Below are 14,742 nucleotides of genomic sequence, written 5' to 3'. Positions count from 1 at the left end.
TAAGTGGAACAATTACTAGGAAGATTGAATTGATAATCAAAAACCTCCCAATGAGCAAAACGCCAGGACAGTGACACTAGTGAATTCTACCATTCAAAGAATACCAATCATTCTCAAACTCTTGCCCCCAAAATAGAACACTTCCAGACTCATTTTACAAGGCCAGCATTATTCTGATACCAAAACTAGACAAGGACACCACAACTGAATAAAACTATAAGCCAGTATTATTGACGAACATAGATGCAAAATCCTCAACAAAATATTAACAAACCAAATTCAACAATACGTGAAAAAGACCATACACCAGAATCAATGGGATTTATTCCAGGCACACAAGAATGCAAATAAACCAACGTTATATATCACATTAAGAAAATAAAGGATAAAAATCATATGATCATCCCAATAGGTGCAAAAAAAAAATTCAACATCCTTTTATGATAAAAACTCTGAGCAAAGTGGGTATAAAGGGAACACACCTCAATATAACAAAGGACATGTATGACAAGCTCTCAGCTAATATCATACTCCAACGGTAAATAGCTCAAAGCTTCTCCTCTAAGATCAGGAACAACACAAGATGCCCACTCTCACCACTTTGATTCAACATAGTATCAGAAATCTTAGCAGAGCAATTAAGCAAGAAAAAAATAAAAAGCATTCAAATTGTTAAGGAAAAAGTAAAAACGTGTCACTATCTGCAGATGACATGATATTATGTAGAGAAAACCCTAAAGACTCCACCAAAAAATTGTTAGAACTAATGAATGAATTCAGTACTTGCAGAAAACAAAATCAATACACGGAAATCTGTTGCATTTCTATTAACTAATAACAAACTATAAGAGAAATTAAGAAAACAATCTGATTTACAATTACATCAAAAAGAATAAAACATGTAGGAAAAAATTTAAAGAGGTGAAAGACCTGCCTGTACACTGAAAATTATAAGACACTGATGAAAGAAAGGGAAGACACAAATAAACGGGAAGATATTCCACGCTCATAGATCGGAAGAATATTGTGAAAATGTCCATAACCATCCAAAGCAATCTACAGAGTCAATGCAATCCCTATCAAAATACCAATGGCAGTTTTCATACAAATAGAACAATCCTAAAATGTGTAGGACTGACCTCAAAAGGACCCCAAAATGGCCAAAGCAACCTTGAGAAAAAGGAACAAGGCTGAAGGCATCAAACTCCAGGATTTCAAGCTATATTACAAAGCTATAATCATCAAAACAGTATGGTATTGGCATAAAAACAAACACACAGACCAACAGAACAGACAGCTGAGAAATAAACTGAAGCATATATGGTCAATTAATTTATGACAAGGGAGCCAAGAACACACAGGGAAGGAAGGAGAGTCTCTTTGATAATCTCTTGGCAGGTTGCTTCAGATTCTGTCTCCCTCTCTCTGCCCCTTCCCTGCTCACACTCTGTCTCTCTCTCTCTCAAAAATAAACAAATATGAAAAGAAAAATTAAGAAAAGAAAAAAGAATGGGGCACCTGAGTGGCTCAGTCAGTTAAGTGTCCAACTTCAGCTCAGGTCATGATCCCACGGTTAGCGAGTTTGAGCCCCACATCGGGCTCTGCGCTAACAGCTCAGAGCCTGAAGACTGCTTCACATTCTGTGTCTCTGTCTCTCTCTGTCCCTCCCCCGCTCATGCTCTGTCTGTCTCTCTCTCTCTCTCAAAAATAAACACTTTTAAAAATTTTTAAAAATATAACGTCTGTCAGGAAAACTGGACAGCTACAGGCAAAGAATGAAACTGGATCACTATCTTACCCCATATGCAAAAATGAACTCAAAATGGATTAAAGACTTGAACATATAACACACGAAACCATAAAACTTCTAGAAGAGAACATAGGCAGTAATAAGCTTGACATCAGTCTTGGTGATGATTTTTCTCAATCTGGCTCCAAAAGCAAAGGCAACAAAAAGCAAAGCAAACAAGTGGGACTACACCTAACTAAAAGGCTGCTGCAGAGCAAAGGAAATCATCAACAAAAATGAAAAGACAACCTACTGAAAGGGAGAAAATATTTGCAAATCAGATCTCTGAGAAGAACTCCTCCAACTCAACAGTAAAAAAACAAACAACCTAATTTAAAAATGGGCAGAAGTTCTGAATAGTCAGTTTTCTAAACAAGGCATGCAGATGGCCAAAAGCTACATGAAAAGATGCTCAACATCACTAATGATCAGGGAAATGCAAATCAAAAGCACAATGAGGAGTACCAAGTTGGCTCAGTTGGTAGAGCACGTGGCTCTTGATCTCAGGGTCATGAGTTTGATACCCACATTGGGCACAGAGGTTACTTCAAAAAAAGAAAAAAGTGGAAAAAAACCCCACAATGAGATAACATCTCACACCTGTCACAATGCCTAATGTTGGGGTGTCTGGGTGGCTCAGTTGGTTAAGCATCCAACTCTTGATTTTGGCTCAGGTGATGATCTTGTGGTTCATGAGATCAAGTCCCATGTCAGGCTCTGGGCGCTGACAGCGCAGAGCCTGCTTGGGATTCTCTCTCTCTCTTTCTCTCTCTCTCTCTCTCTCTCTCTCTCTCTTTTTCAAAATAAATACTAAATAGGGGCGCCTGGGTGGCTCAGTCGGTTGGGCATTTGACTTCGACTCAGGTCATGATCTCACGGCTCCTGAGTTCAAGCCCTGCGTCGGGCTCTGCGCTGACAGCTCAGAGCCCGGAGCAAGCTTCAGATTCTGTGTCTCCCTCTCTCTGACCCTTCCCCGCTCATGCTCTGTCTCTCTCACTCTCAAAAATAAATAAATGTTAAAAAAATTTTTTTCAAAATAAATACTGAATAAATAAACATTAAAAAATAAAAAAAGAATGGCTAATATCAAAAAAAAAAAACAAACAAGAAATAACAAGTGCTGGCAAGGATGTGGAGAAAATGGAACCCTATCTACTGTTGGTGGGAATGCAAATGGAGCAGCCACTATGGAAAAGAGGTTGGAGGTTTCTCAATAACTTAAAAATAGAACGATCATATGATCCAGCAATTCCACTTCTGGGTATTTACCCAAAAATAGAAAAAACACTAACTCCCGTATTCACTGCAGCATTATTTACAATAGCCAAGAAAGAAAGTAAAATACCATATGATCTCACTTATATGTAAAATCTTAAAAAAAAAACCAAAACTCAGTGATACAGAGAACAGATTAGATTAGAGGCTGCCACATACAGCAAGTAGAGGTAGGCAAATGGATGAAGGAGGTTAAAGGTACAAAATTCCAGTTATAAAATAAATGAGTCCTGGGGGTGTAATGTACATCATGGCAACGATAGTTAATAATACAGTAATGTACACGTGAAAGTTACTAAGACTGTAAATCTGAAAAGTCTTCATCAAAAGTGGAGCACCTGGGTGGCTCAGTGAGTTACAATGTCCACTTCAACTCGGGTCATTATCTCATGGTTTGTGGGTTTGAGCCCCGCATCTGGCTCTGTGCTGACAGCTCGGAGCCTGGAGCCTGCTTCAGATTCCGTGTCTCCCTCTCACTCTGCACCTCCCCTGCCTGTGGCCTCAGTCAGTCTCTCTCTCTCAAAAATAAATAAAGATTTTTGAAAAAAAGTCTTCATCAAAAGAAAAAAATTAGAGTAATAACTATGTACGGTGACAGATGTTAGCTAAACTTATTGTGGTGAACATTTTGCAATATATACAAATATGGAATCATTGTGTTGTGGGCCTGGAACTAAACTGGTATGTTATACGGGGCGCCTGGATGGCTCAGTCGGTTAAGCGTCTGACTTTGGCACAGGTCATGTTCTCAGGGTTCGTGAGTTCAAGCCCCACACCGGGCTCTCAGCTGACAGCTCAGAGCCTGGAGCCTGCTTCGGATTCTGGGTCTCCCTCTCTCTGCACCTCCCCCGCTCACGCAATGTCTCTCTCTCTCTCAAAAGTAAACATTAATTTTTTTTAATAAATAAATAAATAAATAAATAACTGGTATGTTATAGGTTATGTTTATACCTCAATTAAAAAAAACAAAAAAACAAAAAAACCCTGAAGTATACTACTACTACTTTAAAAATTCAATCTGTACTTAAAACCTTTCTGACAAAGCAAACTCTAGGTCTAAATGGCTTCAGGACTCATTTCTACCATAACTTTAAAGAAGAAATAAAACCAATCTTATCACACTCTCTGAGAAGAAACAGTATACAACTATACACAATATATAAATAAGTCCCACATTCATAATGTTGCCCAAGAGTATACGAGGATTTCATTTATATGAAGCACAAAAGTAGGCAAAACTATATGATGTTAAATGTCAGGAAAATGGTGAAGGAAAGTAAAAGGTACAAACTTCCGGTTATTTAAAAAAAAAAAAGTCAGGGAAATGACTGGGGGTGTAGGGTAGTAAGTGATCAGACAGGCACACATAGGAGCTTCTACATGACTGATAATGTTCACTTTCTTGATCTGGGACAAAAGTGTGCTCGGTAAAAATTCACTGAGCTGTTTACCACTGACATATGCTTTCTGCACATTTAGTGAACTTTTAATAAGTTCTTTTTTAAGTATGAAGGAGTACTTATTTTTCAAAATCTGTTAAAGGATGGGGGAGTAAAAAAGTCTGAAGTTCACTGCTTCAGGGCAAAGAAATCAAATAACTAACAAGAACTTAAAAAGCAGGTATCAGACAACATGCTAACTAGCAAAAAGTATTCACAGAGGTGCCAAACCAGCTAGGAACTCTCAAACTTACAGTAAAATTGGTTTGATACTACTCAAATCCAAAAAGATAAATTGATTTATATCTAGACTTAGTGAGTAGTATTGGTTCATACAGATCTAAGACAAGCCACTTGATATTTTTATTAAGTAAGAAGGTCTTTCAAATGTTAGAAATCAACTAACAGACTCACACCTATAGTCAAATCTCCTAATTTTATAAATGAAGAAAACAAACTCCTTTGAGTCGGGCGATTTGTCCAAGGTCATAAGCAGCTCTCCCTAAGTAAAAACAAAGTTATTTAATTAAGTTCATCACTCTCCCAATTTCTTTAAGTTCTAGAGGACTGCCACCCAGCAAGAGAATTTGTTTACTGGCAGTGTCCCTCAATAAGGCTATATTCAATTTAAACATTTTCAGCCAAGTGTTACCAACTCAAAATTAATTTCTGTGCCATCCAAGACTTATAGCCAAAAGCTATTTCTGGAGCAGAAAAGATAAGACTTTCTAAAAGTAAAGTTCACGATGTGCAACCAACCGATAACTTTCTGTTTACACTAAATAACTCTGTGTGGCATGCGTCGTCATTTACAATGACAATGGCACCTATAGCATAAAGTGTCCCTGAAAAAGACCAAAAGAACCAATAATGATCATAACCTGAAATCAGTACACAGTGGAAAAAAAAAAAGTGCTAAATCTGTGACAATACATTTTTGTACTAACTTAATATTAATTTTCTTATTAAATCAGTTTTAAAAAATTAACTTCTACAATTCATTCCAGTTAACTTCTATATCCAATATGAAGAAAGTATGCTTTCTATGTAACTTTAACATTTTTAAAATTTTTTTATTTTACAGAGAGAGAGAGAGAGAACATGAGCAGGGAGGGGCAGAGAAATAGAGAAAGAAAAAGAGAAAAAGAGAGAGAGAGAGAATTTCAACCAGGATCCTGACATGGGGTTCGATCCTACCACCTTGGGATGATGAGCCAAATTCAAGAGTTGGACGCTGAACCGAATGAACCACCGAGGCACCCCAACTTTAGCAGCTGGAAAAGAATGGCTTGTCATTGTGAAACTAACTCCATCAAAAGTGTACGCATACAACAACCCATTTAGTCCTGTAAAAACATATTTTTAAATTCTATACATGCTTTGGTCTCCACTCTATCTCCATAGCATTCTTTCCACTATCATCGGACTCTCTCTTTTTATTTCAAACTATAAAGTTCAGCACCAAGATGTATCCCTACACTTGCAATCCCCAGGGAAACGCCTGGCCTTCTAAAGATCTGCAGAAAACTTAATACACAACATGGTTTTAGGGCCACAGACACTTGTTCACTAAAGAAATGGGAGGTCTTAATGATATAAATACAAACATTAAAAGTGACTTAACAGGGGTGCCTGGGTGGCTCCGTTGGTTAAGCGGCCGACTTCGGCTCAGGTCATGATCTCGCGGTTTGTGAGTCTCAGCCCCACTTTGGGCTCTGTGCTGACAGCTCGGGGCCTGGAGCCTGCTTCGGATTCTGTGCCTCCTTCTCTCTCCTCCCCTCCCTAACTTGTGCTCTGTCTCTCTATGTCTCTCGAAAAATAAATAAATGTTAAAAAAAAAAAAAAAAAAAAGAAAGAAAGAAAAAGGAAAAAAAAATCACTTAACAATTGGGGAGCCTGGGTGGCTCAGTCGGTTGAGCTTCCGGCTTCGGCTCAGGTCGTGATCTCGCAGTTCGTGGGTTCTCTCTCTCAAAAATAAACATTAAAAAAAAAAAAAAAAATTTCTAATGACTTAACAACTAATGCAACATGGTATCCTGGATTGGATCCTGGCACAGAAGAAGGACATTACTGGAAAAGCTAATGAAATCAAATAAAATTGCAGTTTAGTTGATAGAAATGTACCAATGTTAATGTCTTTAGTTTTGACAAATATACCATGGTTCCGTATACCTGGGTAAAAGGTATATGGAAACTCTGTGCCGTCTTTGCAACTTTTCCATAAATCTAAAGTTATTTCAAAATAAAAAGCTTACTGAAAAAGAAAATTTTGACAGCAAAAACTACTAAAAGTTGAGAAATTTTACATCAATTCTAATATCAAAATATCCAGTCAGTATCTTCACAAGGCCTAAACAGGTGAGATGGGCACATTTATGAAAAAAGACTTTTTAAAAAAGTGTTACCTATTTTTCCAATATTACTAAATAAAGCCTGGAAAAGCTTCAAAGAAAAAAAAGATGCTTACATTAGGCAGGTATGAAAATGAAAAGCTATGAAACCATTTCTCAGTGGAAAAGGGGAACAATACTATTTAAGTATAGAAGACAGAGGCAGTGGACAGCCAAGCAGAGAGGGGTATTTTAGAGGCTGTAACACAGTAACACTTAATAATAAATATACGTGTAACATTACTTGTGCACTGGCCTATGGGCTAGCTGGTATTTTCAGTGCTTTATATATATTACCACGCCGAACCCTCCCAAGAACCTATAAGGTAGGCAGTACAGTACTAATAAGTACAATCTACAGATGAGAGAAGTTCTGTAAGTGAAGGAACAGAGGTTTGAGGGCAACCACTATACTAAACAGCCTTTTGAAGACCCACACCAGGAAAAAAGTTCGGCCTTCTAGAGACTAGGTCCCACTACTCACCCCGTCCTCTGCATCCACTAGAGAAGCAAGCTCTCTGCCCACGACTTGGGAGTCCTTGCTAGGATCCTGAAGGAATGTGACTCCCCCATCCCATCTTAAAGACTGTATTCATAATCTAACAGTACCTCCTGCACTCAATGCAGACTCTTGTTGAGACACTGTTCTACAAAGAAGTTAGTTTGTATGCCACTATCAGTCTTCAAATTCAGATATGTGAGACTGGCCTGGGAATCTGAAGGCCTTACGTGACATTATTTCTGGACCATTTAGAAACTGAGGCTCCCTCCACACAGAATTTGGCCTTATAGGTGCCGAGATAATTAAATGAATTTTAATAAAAGACACTGCAGTTACTCACACAATCCAGTTTTGCTCATATATCAAGGCGGCACAGTTTCTTATACTTAACATAATAGGAATGGTGTTACTGAAAGAAATTAGCTCAACATTTTAGGCATTTCCTACACTACAGCCAATTTTGGATGTATCCAGCAGTTAATATGCTGCTCTCCCTGCCCCCCTCCATCAGCTTTGCGCTAAAAAGGACTACCCAGGGGCGCCTGGGTGGCTCAGTTGGTTGAGCATCCGACTCTTGACTTCAGCTCAAGTCTCATGTGACCCCAGGGACAGGGGATCCAGCGCTGCGTCAGGCTGCACACTGAGCATGGAGCCTGCTTAAGATTCTCTCTCTCTCTGCCTCTGCCCTTCTCCCATACTCACGCGCTCTCTCTCCCACTAAAAGAAACAAATAAGGGGCGCCTGGGTGGCTCAGTCTGTTGGGCGTCCGGCCTTGGCTCAGGTCATGATCTCATGGTCTGTGAGTTCGAGCCCCGCATCGGGCTCCGTGCTGACAGCTCCGAGCCCGGAGCCCGCTTCCGATTCCGTCTCCCTCTCTCTCTGCCCCTCCCCTGCTCACACTGTCTCTCTCTCTCAAAAATAAATGAACATTAAAAAAATTTTTTTAACTTTATAAAATAAATAATTTTTAAAAATTACTACCAAATACACAAATGTTTTCTTTCTCTCTCTCTCCCTCTCCCTCACTCACCCACATCCAGCACAGAAGGGGTCTCATCTCAGAAGTTAGTAATAGCAGTAGCGACAATGATGATGACTGTGTACTACGAAAAACTGACTCTTCTTGAGTCTTTACCATTGCTAGTTATGTTGTAAATATGCACGATACATCCTCTGTCTGGCTCATTTCATCCTCACAAAAACCCTGTGAGGTAAATATTACACTACCCCAATTTCAAAAATGAGGAAACAGGTCAGTGATTAAGCAACTTGCCTAAGATCACAGAGCTAGTGTCAAAAGTAAGATTTGAACATTCGAGCATTTTACCCCAGAGATGTTTTTAACCACTGCGCTCTGGGTATAATTAAATAATTTGGCAAACTCTGAAATAAAGCGTGCTTACTCCATTTTTAAAACAAGAGTGATTTGGAGATTTGAAAAAAAAAAAAAAAAAAAAAAAAGAGAGAGAGAGAAAGAGACCTATCTTGCCTTTCAGTAGAAATACATCTTTCAACCAAGCCAAGACTGAACACATTTATACAGAACAAATTTAAAATGTATTCCGCTTTGCTTTTAACACTTCGAAATCCCTCACTTGTCCGAACACTGCAAACAGTGGTAACGGCATGTAATTCCAACAACAGACTAATAAAACTTTATTTTAAAACCTTCAGGTAAAACAAACACAGTCCCGGTTTACCATTAAGTAAACGGGTCTAAAATAACTTCTACAGTTCAAATACCCTTGAAAAGTTTCAAAACAGCAACAAGAGACAGTGGGAACAAGATACGCTTTTATGACAAAGCGAAACTCTGTTCTTTCCACAACACTGTAACATCTGCTTTGAGAACAAATATTAACCTGGGATAGACTGAACCACTATATTTCAAAACTGCTTCACTGACCATCTAAAAAGGCTATCTGTTTATCTCCCAGAAGAGCCACCTGATCCGCACAACACATCTAATTGTGGACAGCCAAAAGGTGTGCTCCATACCATCCCACTGAGTAATTAACAAAAAGCACGCAACCCCCAACAACCTCTGGAGCACACACGGATTTCCTAAATCATCTACTTGAATCTCAGAACTTGACTTCCCAGCAAACAAAGGTCTTTGTGGCAGGATTCCAAACCAGTCCACAAAAACTAAAACACCCATAAGGTTACCGAAGTATAATAAAATACCAAACCTGCACGGGCAACGCTTCTCTGGGAAAACTCATTTTGCAATCGGCTTTAGAATAAAACCAACTACTCCTGCCCCACTCAGCCCTCCGGTAGCAACCAATTCTTCACCCCCCGCCCCAGGACCACAGGCCCAGGCTTCCACGATCAAGGCAGAGCAGGAGAAAAGGCAGGGAAGATGGCAGTTGGCAGTGCACGAGGCTTCCGAGTTAGGACAAAAAGGCAGAGCTGCGGCGGGAGGAGATCCTGGGATACGGAAGGGAGGACCTAGTTGGGAGAGCAGGATGAAGGGCGGGATGGCAGCAGAAAGGGGCAAGAGAAAAGTGTGAGGGTCAGGGCGGGTGACAGAAGAGGACAAGAGAGCAGGGCCCACTCCTGGAGCAGATGAGCTTTCACAAACTTTCCTTCTTCGTGCTTAAGAGAGGGAAGGAAAAGAAAAAGAGAAACGGTGGCAAAGATCTTGACACTGCCCCTCTCACTCTGGCTACTCTCACTCTCCTTTTCAATAAAGGATGGAGGAGGTTCGGTAAGGGGTCCTGTCCAGGTCCTCTTGATCCCATAGAGCACAGGGATTCGGAGAAGGGGAGTGGACCTAGAGGAGTTTTGTTTTCCTCCTTGTCAGCATCCACTCTGCCAACGACTTCAGGGACAATTAAAACCAAGGGGGCTAAGGGCTCCCAGGTACCAGCAGGAACAACTAGTAGTAAAAAGAGAGGAAGGAACCTAGGGAAATTTGGCACAGGAAGTGGGATGGTGGAGGAGGGCCAAATAAGTCAATAGAATTGCCAACGAATTAAACTATAATCACCGTTCTCAAATATTTAGGATTAATTCGTTTTGACAGTTTCCAGCATTTCATCAGGTCCATTTCACTTTTAAATAAACAAGTATTTGTGGCCATAGTAATAGATTGAGGTTTATTATGTGGACGATATGAAAATATACTTCGAAATACATATGAGATAATTTCCTGGTGCTTTTTTTTTGTACAGTGGCAATATAAATCATTTCAGAAAAGGCTTGTTTCCTGAGTGAGCATTCAGTTACTTTATCATTTGTCAACTTTTTCACCCCAATAGCCCAAATATCATGAGTAATTACCTTCACAAATAAGGAAGGATAGTTAACTCTTTCTTGGGAGTATAACTATAATGAAAAACTTGCTCATTCAGACCAAACACTGCCTGGCAGGACTGAAAGTTATTATTTCAAGCAAAGCTCCAAACCCATACACACAGATGCATCCTGAGGAGCACAGGACTTCAGACTCTACCACCAGCCTCTAATGCCCACGTTTCCATCAGACAAGGCTACTTAACCGCAGATCCCCCCCCAAACAAGTTACTTCTTAAAGGACGGCCCCGTAAATCCCAACTCCATAATCACATTCCCATGACTCCCAACCAGGGATAATTAATTCAAGAGGTAAACCTAACAAAATGACCTGCTGGAGGATGAGTGCCAGACACTTAGCATCCTCCTTCCCCCATGTTATTTTAGCTGCTCCCCTTCCACTTGAAATCTCTCCTGAGCAGAGATAATGGCCAGGAGGCAAACTCAGCAGCACATCAAAGATGCAAGAACAGAGACCATCAGAGGACAAAAATGACCATCGGCCATGCACTGGCAAGATGTTCCTGCTGTTTCACCGACATCTCAGATACTGCTTGGGAACCGGGAAGATTTTTCACCCCCTAACCCCACAGAAGACCATACTGGATCCCAGAATAGCTGCCATATTTTCTGCAAACGACAAAGTGGATCCAAAACCTCTGGACTGGGGCGCCTGGGTGGCTCAGTCGGTTGAGCGTCCGACTTTGGCTCAGGTCATGATCTCACGGTCTGTGAGTTTGAGCCCCGCGTCGGGCTCTGTGCTGACAGCTCAGAGCCTGGAGCCTGCTTCAGATTCTGTGTCTCCCTCTCTCTCTGACCCTCCCCCGTTCATGCTCTGTCTCTCTCTGTCTCAAAAATAAACATTAAAAAAAAAATTTTTTTTAAACAAACAAAAAAACCCCACAAAACCTCTGGACTAAATTAAAGAGAAGAAAAACAGCGCCTGTTATCAGATACTCCACTTGTTGGAGAAGGTAGGTGGGTGGGTGCGTGTGTGTATATACCTCCAAGCTATGATAAAGCAAATTCAAACCCCTAGAAATAGTTGGTATTTTATTTTAGTAATGTAATTTGCAAAACTATGCAGGACCAGAATAAACGAAATATTTGATCTTTGAAGTATCCTGGCATGCTGAAACTAGAGGCAAAGTTACTGAAAACATCTGAATTTCACATAGGTCACTACCGGCTACTGGGAATCCTTAATGATCAGCAGACTTCTGTTAAAATGTTACCTCTGGCTAGAAAATGAACACGTCTGAAAAGAAGGGAAAAAAAACCCCAAAAACCTTGAGATTATCTTCAACCAAGAGCACTGAAATCTTTCAAGATTACCGACAGAACTGAAAGGTTTCTTTGTAGCAAAAATTTCCATTTCATGAAATTTTTATCACTTAGCACACACACTTATGCAGGGTATAGTAGAAAAAGCCCACATTCTAAAATCAGACACACATGAATGTGGGCTCTAGGTCTGCAATTTTCCAGCTATATAACCTCCTGAGGAAAATTACTGAAGAATACGAGAGGTTAGTGTGGTTATGTGTACAACAGGCATAACGTTACCTGCACAGGAGAGCTATAGGTAACCCACCAAACCCAGTGCCTGAATATACACAATACCAGCTTCCTTAGCTCCAACACACGCTGCACAGAATATGCCAATGAAAAATATACGTAACTGAGAAGGCTGTGTCAAATCAACATGTGAAAGAAAATTCACAGTGACAGAACATAGATTATTATGTTCTGTCCAATATAAAGATGAAACTCATATATTTAATATTTACCTTCACGGAAGTCTTTTCCTTTGATTAAGCCAGTGGTAAGCAAATGGGGCTAGGGGACTAAAGTTGAAAAACTTCCTATGTGACACTGCTTGAAAATGTGTACGTGGATTTGCTTGCATTCTTCACATCATCACAAAATTTACCATGGGTGACGATGCCTTTAATAATACTGTTAAAAGCTAACCTCTCATCTCAAAAGCCTTTTCTTGATTGACACGTTTGTTTCTTCTTACAAACGTTCTGGTGTACGATTGCAAAACGTTTAGAAGGCAAAGAAAAAAATAAATCCCTTTATTCTCCTCAAATGAAAAAGTGAGCAGAAGAAGCTAACTTTGTCAAATTGTTCTTCGTTCTCATTCATTCTTGTTCTTTCACAAACCAGAACTAAATAGATCGCATGCCAAAATTATTGTCGGATTGACAAACGTCACTGAAGAACACAGGGAACTGACAACCCGTCTGGACCAAAGGTGACAAGTATTCTTAAGCAATTTCAATAAATTAAATTTCCGTAAAGACAAAAATGCTTTTTATCAACACTATGAACTTTTGACTTTATATGCAGCCTACTTGATAACCCACCTTATCCCTCATCCCAACGCCCCAAATCCTGTTTCTTACGCCCTTTTTAATGAGCTGGCACACAGGACTAAACTACACAACTCCAACCGGGAATAACTAATCTGTTGTCGGACCTCAGAGGACTGTTTGTGCGATCTTTGTTTTTTAAAACAAAACAAAACAAAACAAAACAAAACAAAACACGGACACCAGGTTTTCGCCTTACTCCACACCTGCCACCAATTGCAACCCCCCGTTTAGAACAATTACTATTACTACTAACCTTCCCCCACATCTCTCGATAGCCTCAAGAGACTCAACCTTGATGCTGATTAGTCCTCATCGGCAAACGCCTTGCTGGGGCTTGAAGCCCGTCCACCGACGTTCACTCTCCGCAACGTCCAGGGTGCGGCGAGGAAGGACATCATCCCCTCTGCTTGGGGGGCGAAGGCCAAGCAAGGCCCCCGGCCACTCCCTCTCTCCTCGGCCTCCCAGGGCGTCTGGGGCGGGCGCGCCAGGCCCTGCGCAGACCTCCAGCAGCCCCGCAATTCCCGGTGTCCGCCGCAACCCCAGGCCGAGCCGAGCCCCCGGGACGCCCGCATTCGAGCGCACACCTAGCGCCCGGGCGCTGGGTCACCGAGACGACCCAGGGGCCACCCCCGACGCCCCGACTGGGACAGGTGCCGGGCCCTTCTTGGGGACACTCACCCGGCAGCCGCTGCTCCCTGTCTGCTGCTGCCGCTGCCTCGCCTTCTCGCCCGCCGCCTGCTCCCGCGGGGGGGTCCGGGCTGGCGCCGCCTCCCCGCCCGACCCCCCTCGGGTGCGCGCCGTGCGGGGCCCGGTCTGGTGAGAGCCGCCGCCGCCGCCGCCGCCGCCGCCGCCGCCGCCCCCTTTCCTTCCCTCCCTCCTCCCTCCGTGCGTCCCTCCCACCGAGGCCCGCCTCGTATTTCCTGGATCCGGCCTCAGCGAGAGCTTGGCAAGCGAACCGCCGGCTTCAGGACTCTCGTCGGGTGCCGTCGCTCGCCAGACACAAAGATGGCGCCGCCGGGGACTGCCGAAGGCGATCTCGCGAGACTTCTCCTACAGCGACTGGAGAGCGGGGGCCCACAGGAAAGGTGGTCAATTAGGGCAGCCTCAGCTGCCCTCAGAGCAAACGCTCCTCCAAAGCGAAAATGGGCGGTACCGGTTACAGCGGAAGTTATTGCGGCTGCGCGGAACGGGGAGTGACGCATGCTCAGAACGGCTCCTGAAGTAAGACCCAGTTCTCCGTGTTTTACCTGTTTCCTCCCAGAGGCAAGGGGCGGAGAAAGGGTGGGCGGAGGAACCAGAAATGAAACCCGGGAAAGGGTTGGGCAGGACTGATTGGGAAGTGGGAGGTGTCCCTTAAGACCGGGTCCTCCCTCCAGAGCCTGAACGGCCAATTTGGCGTCCCCAGGAGTCCCAACCCTTTCCTTCTCCCTTCTCTCCCAGTCACCAAGTATTCTTTGGAAAGTCTCAGCTGCCCTTTCATCCTGTTGTCCGATTCCCGTTGTGGTGGTTTTTTTTTTCTTTCTTTTTTCTTTTTCTTGTTTTATTGAGAGCTCGCTGTGTGCTCAGAGCAGCGTTCGCTGCTGGAAGCCACAGCCCTCCAGTTTCTCACATTACCAAATAACTTTCTCTTTCATTTTGGCGCTACGTGAGCCTTCCAAATGGCATA

At 42.2% G+C, this 14,742-nt stretch overlaps 1 protein-coding gene across 3 annotated transcripts in view; it reads right to left on the bottom strand.

Moving 5' to 3' along the window:
* The window catches only part of TAB3 (TGF-beta activated kinase 1 (MAP3K7) binding protein 3), an 88,266-nt gene extending 74,049 nt beyond the window's left edge, over positions 1-14,217 (bottom strand). For all 3 annotated transcript variants that reach the window (XM_081792653.1, XM_081792654.1, XM_081792656.1), the window contains exon 1: positions 13,755-14,217. The gene's annotated coding sequence lies outside the window, so the exon portion shown is untranslated. The remainder of the gene's footprint in view (positions 1-13,754) is intronic.
* Positions 14,218-14,742: the final 525 nt, after the last annotated feature.

The sequence above is a fragment of the Panthera onca genome, chromosome X, assembly GCF_046562875.1.
Source record: "Panthera onca isolate mPanOnc1 chromosome X, mPanOnc1 haplotype 2, whole genome shotgun sequence".
Classification (NCBI taxonomy): Eukaryota; Metazoa; Chordata; class Mammalia; order Carnivora; family Felidae; genus Panthera; species Panthera onca.
Note: the sequence above shows the minus strand (reverse complement) of the source record. Positions and strands in the feature narration are given on the sequence as shown.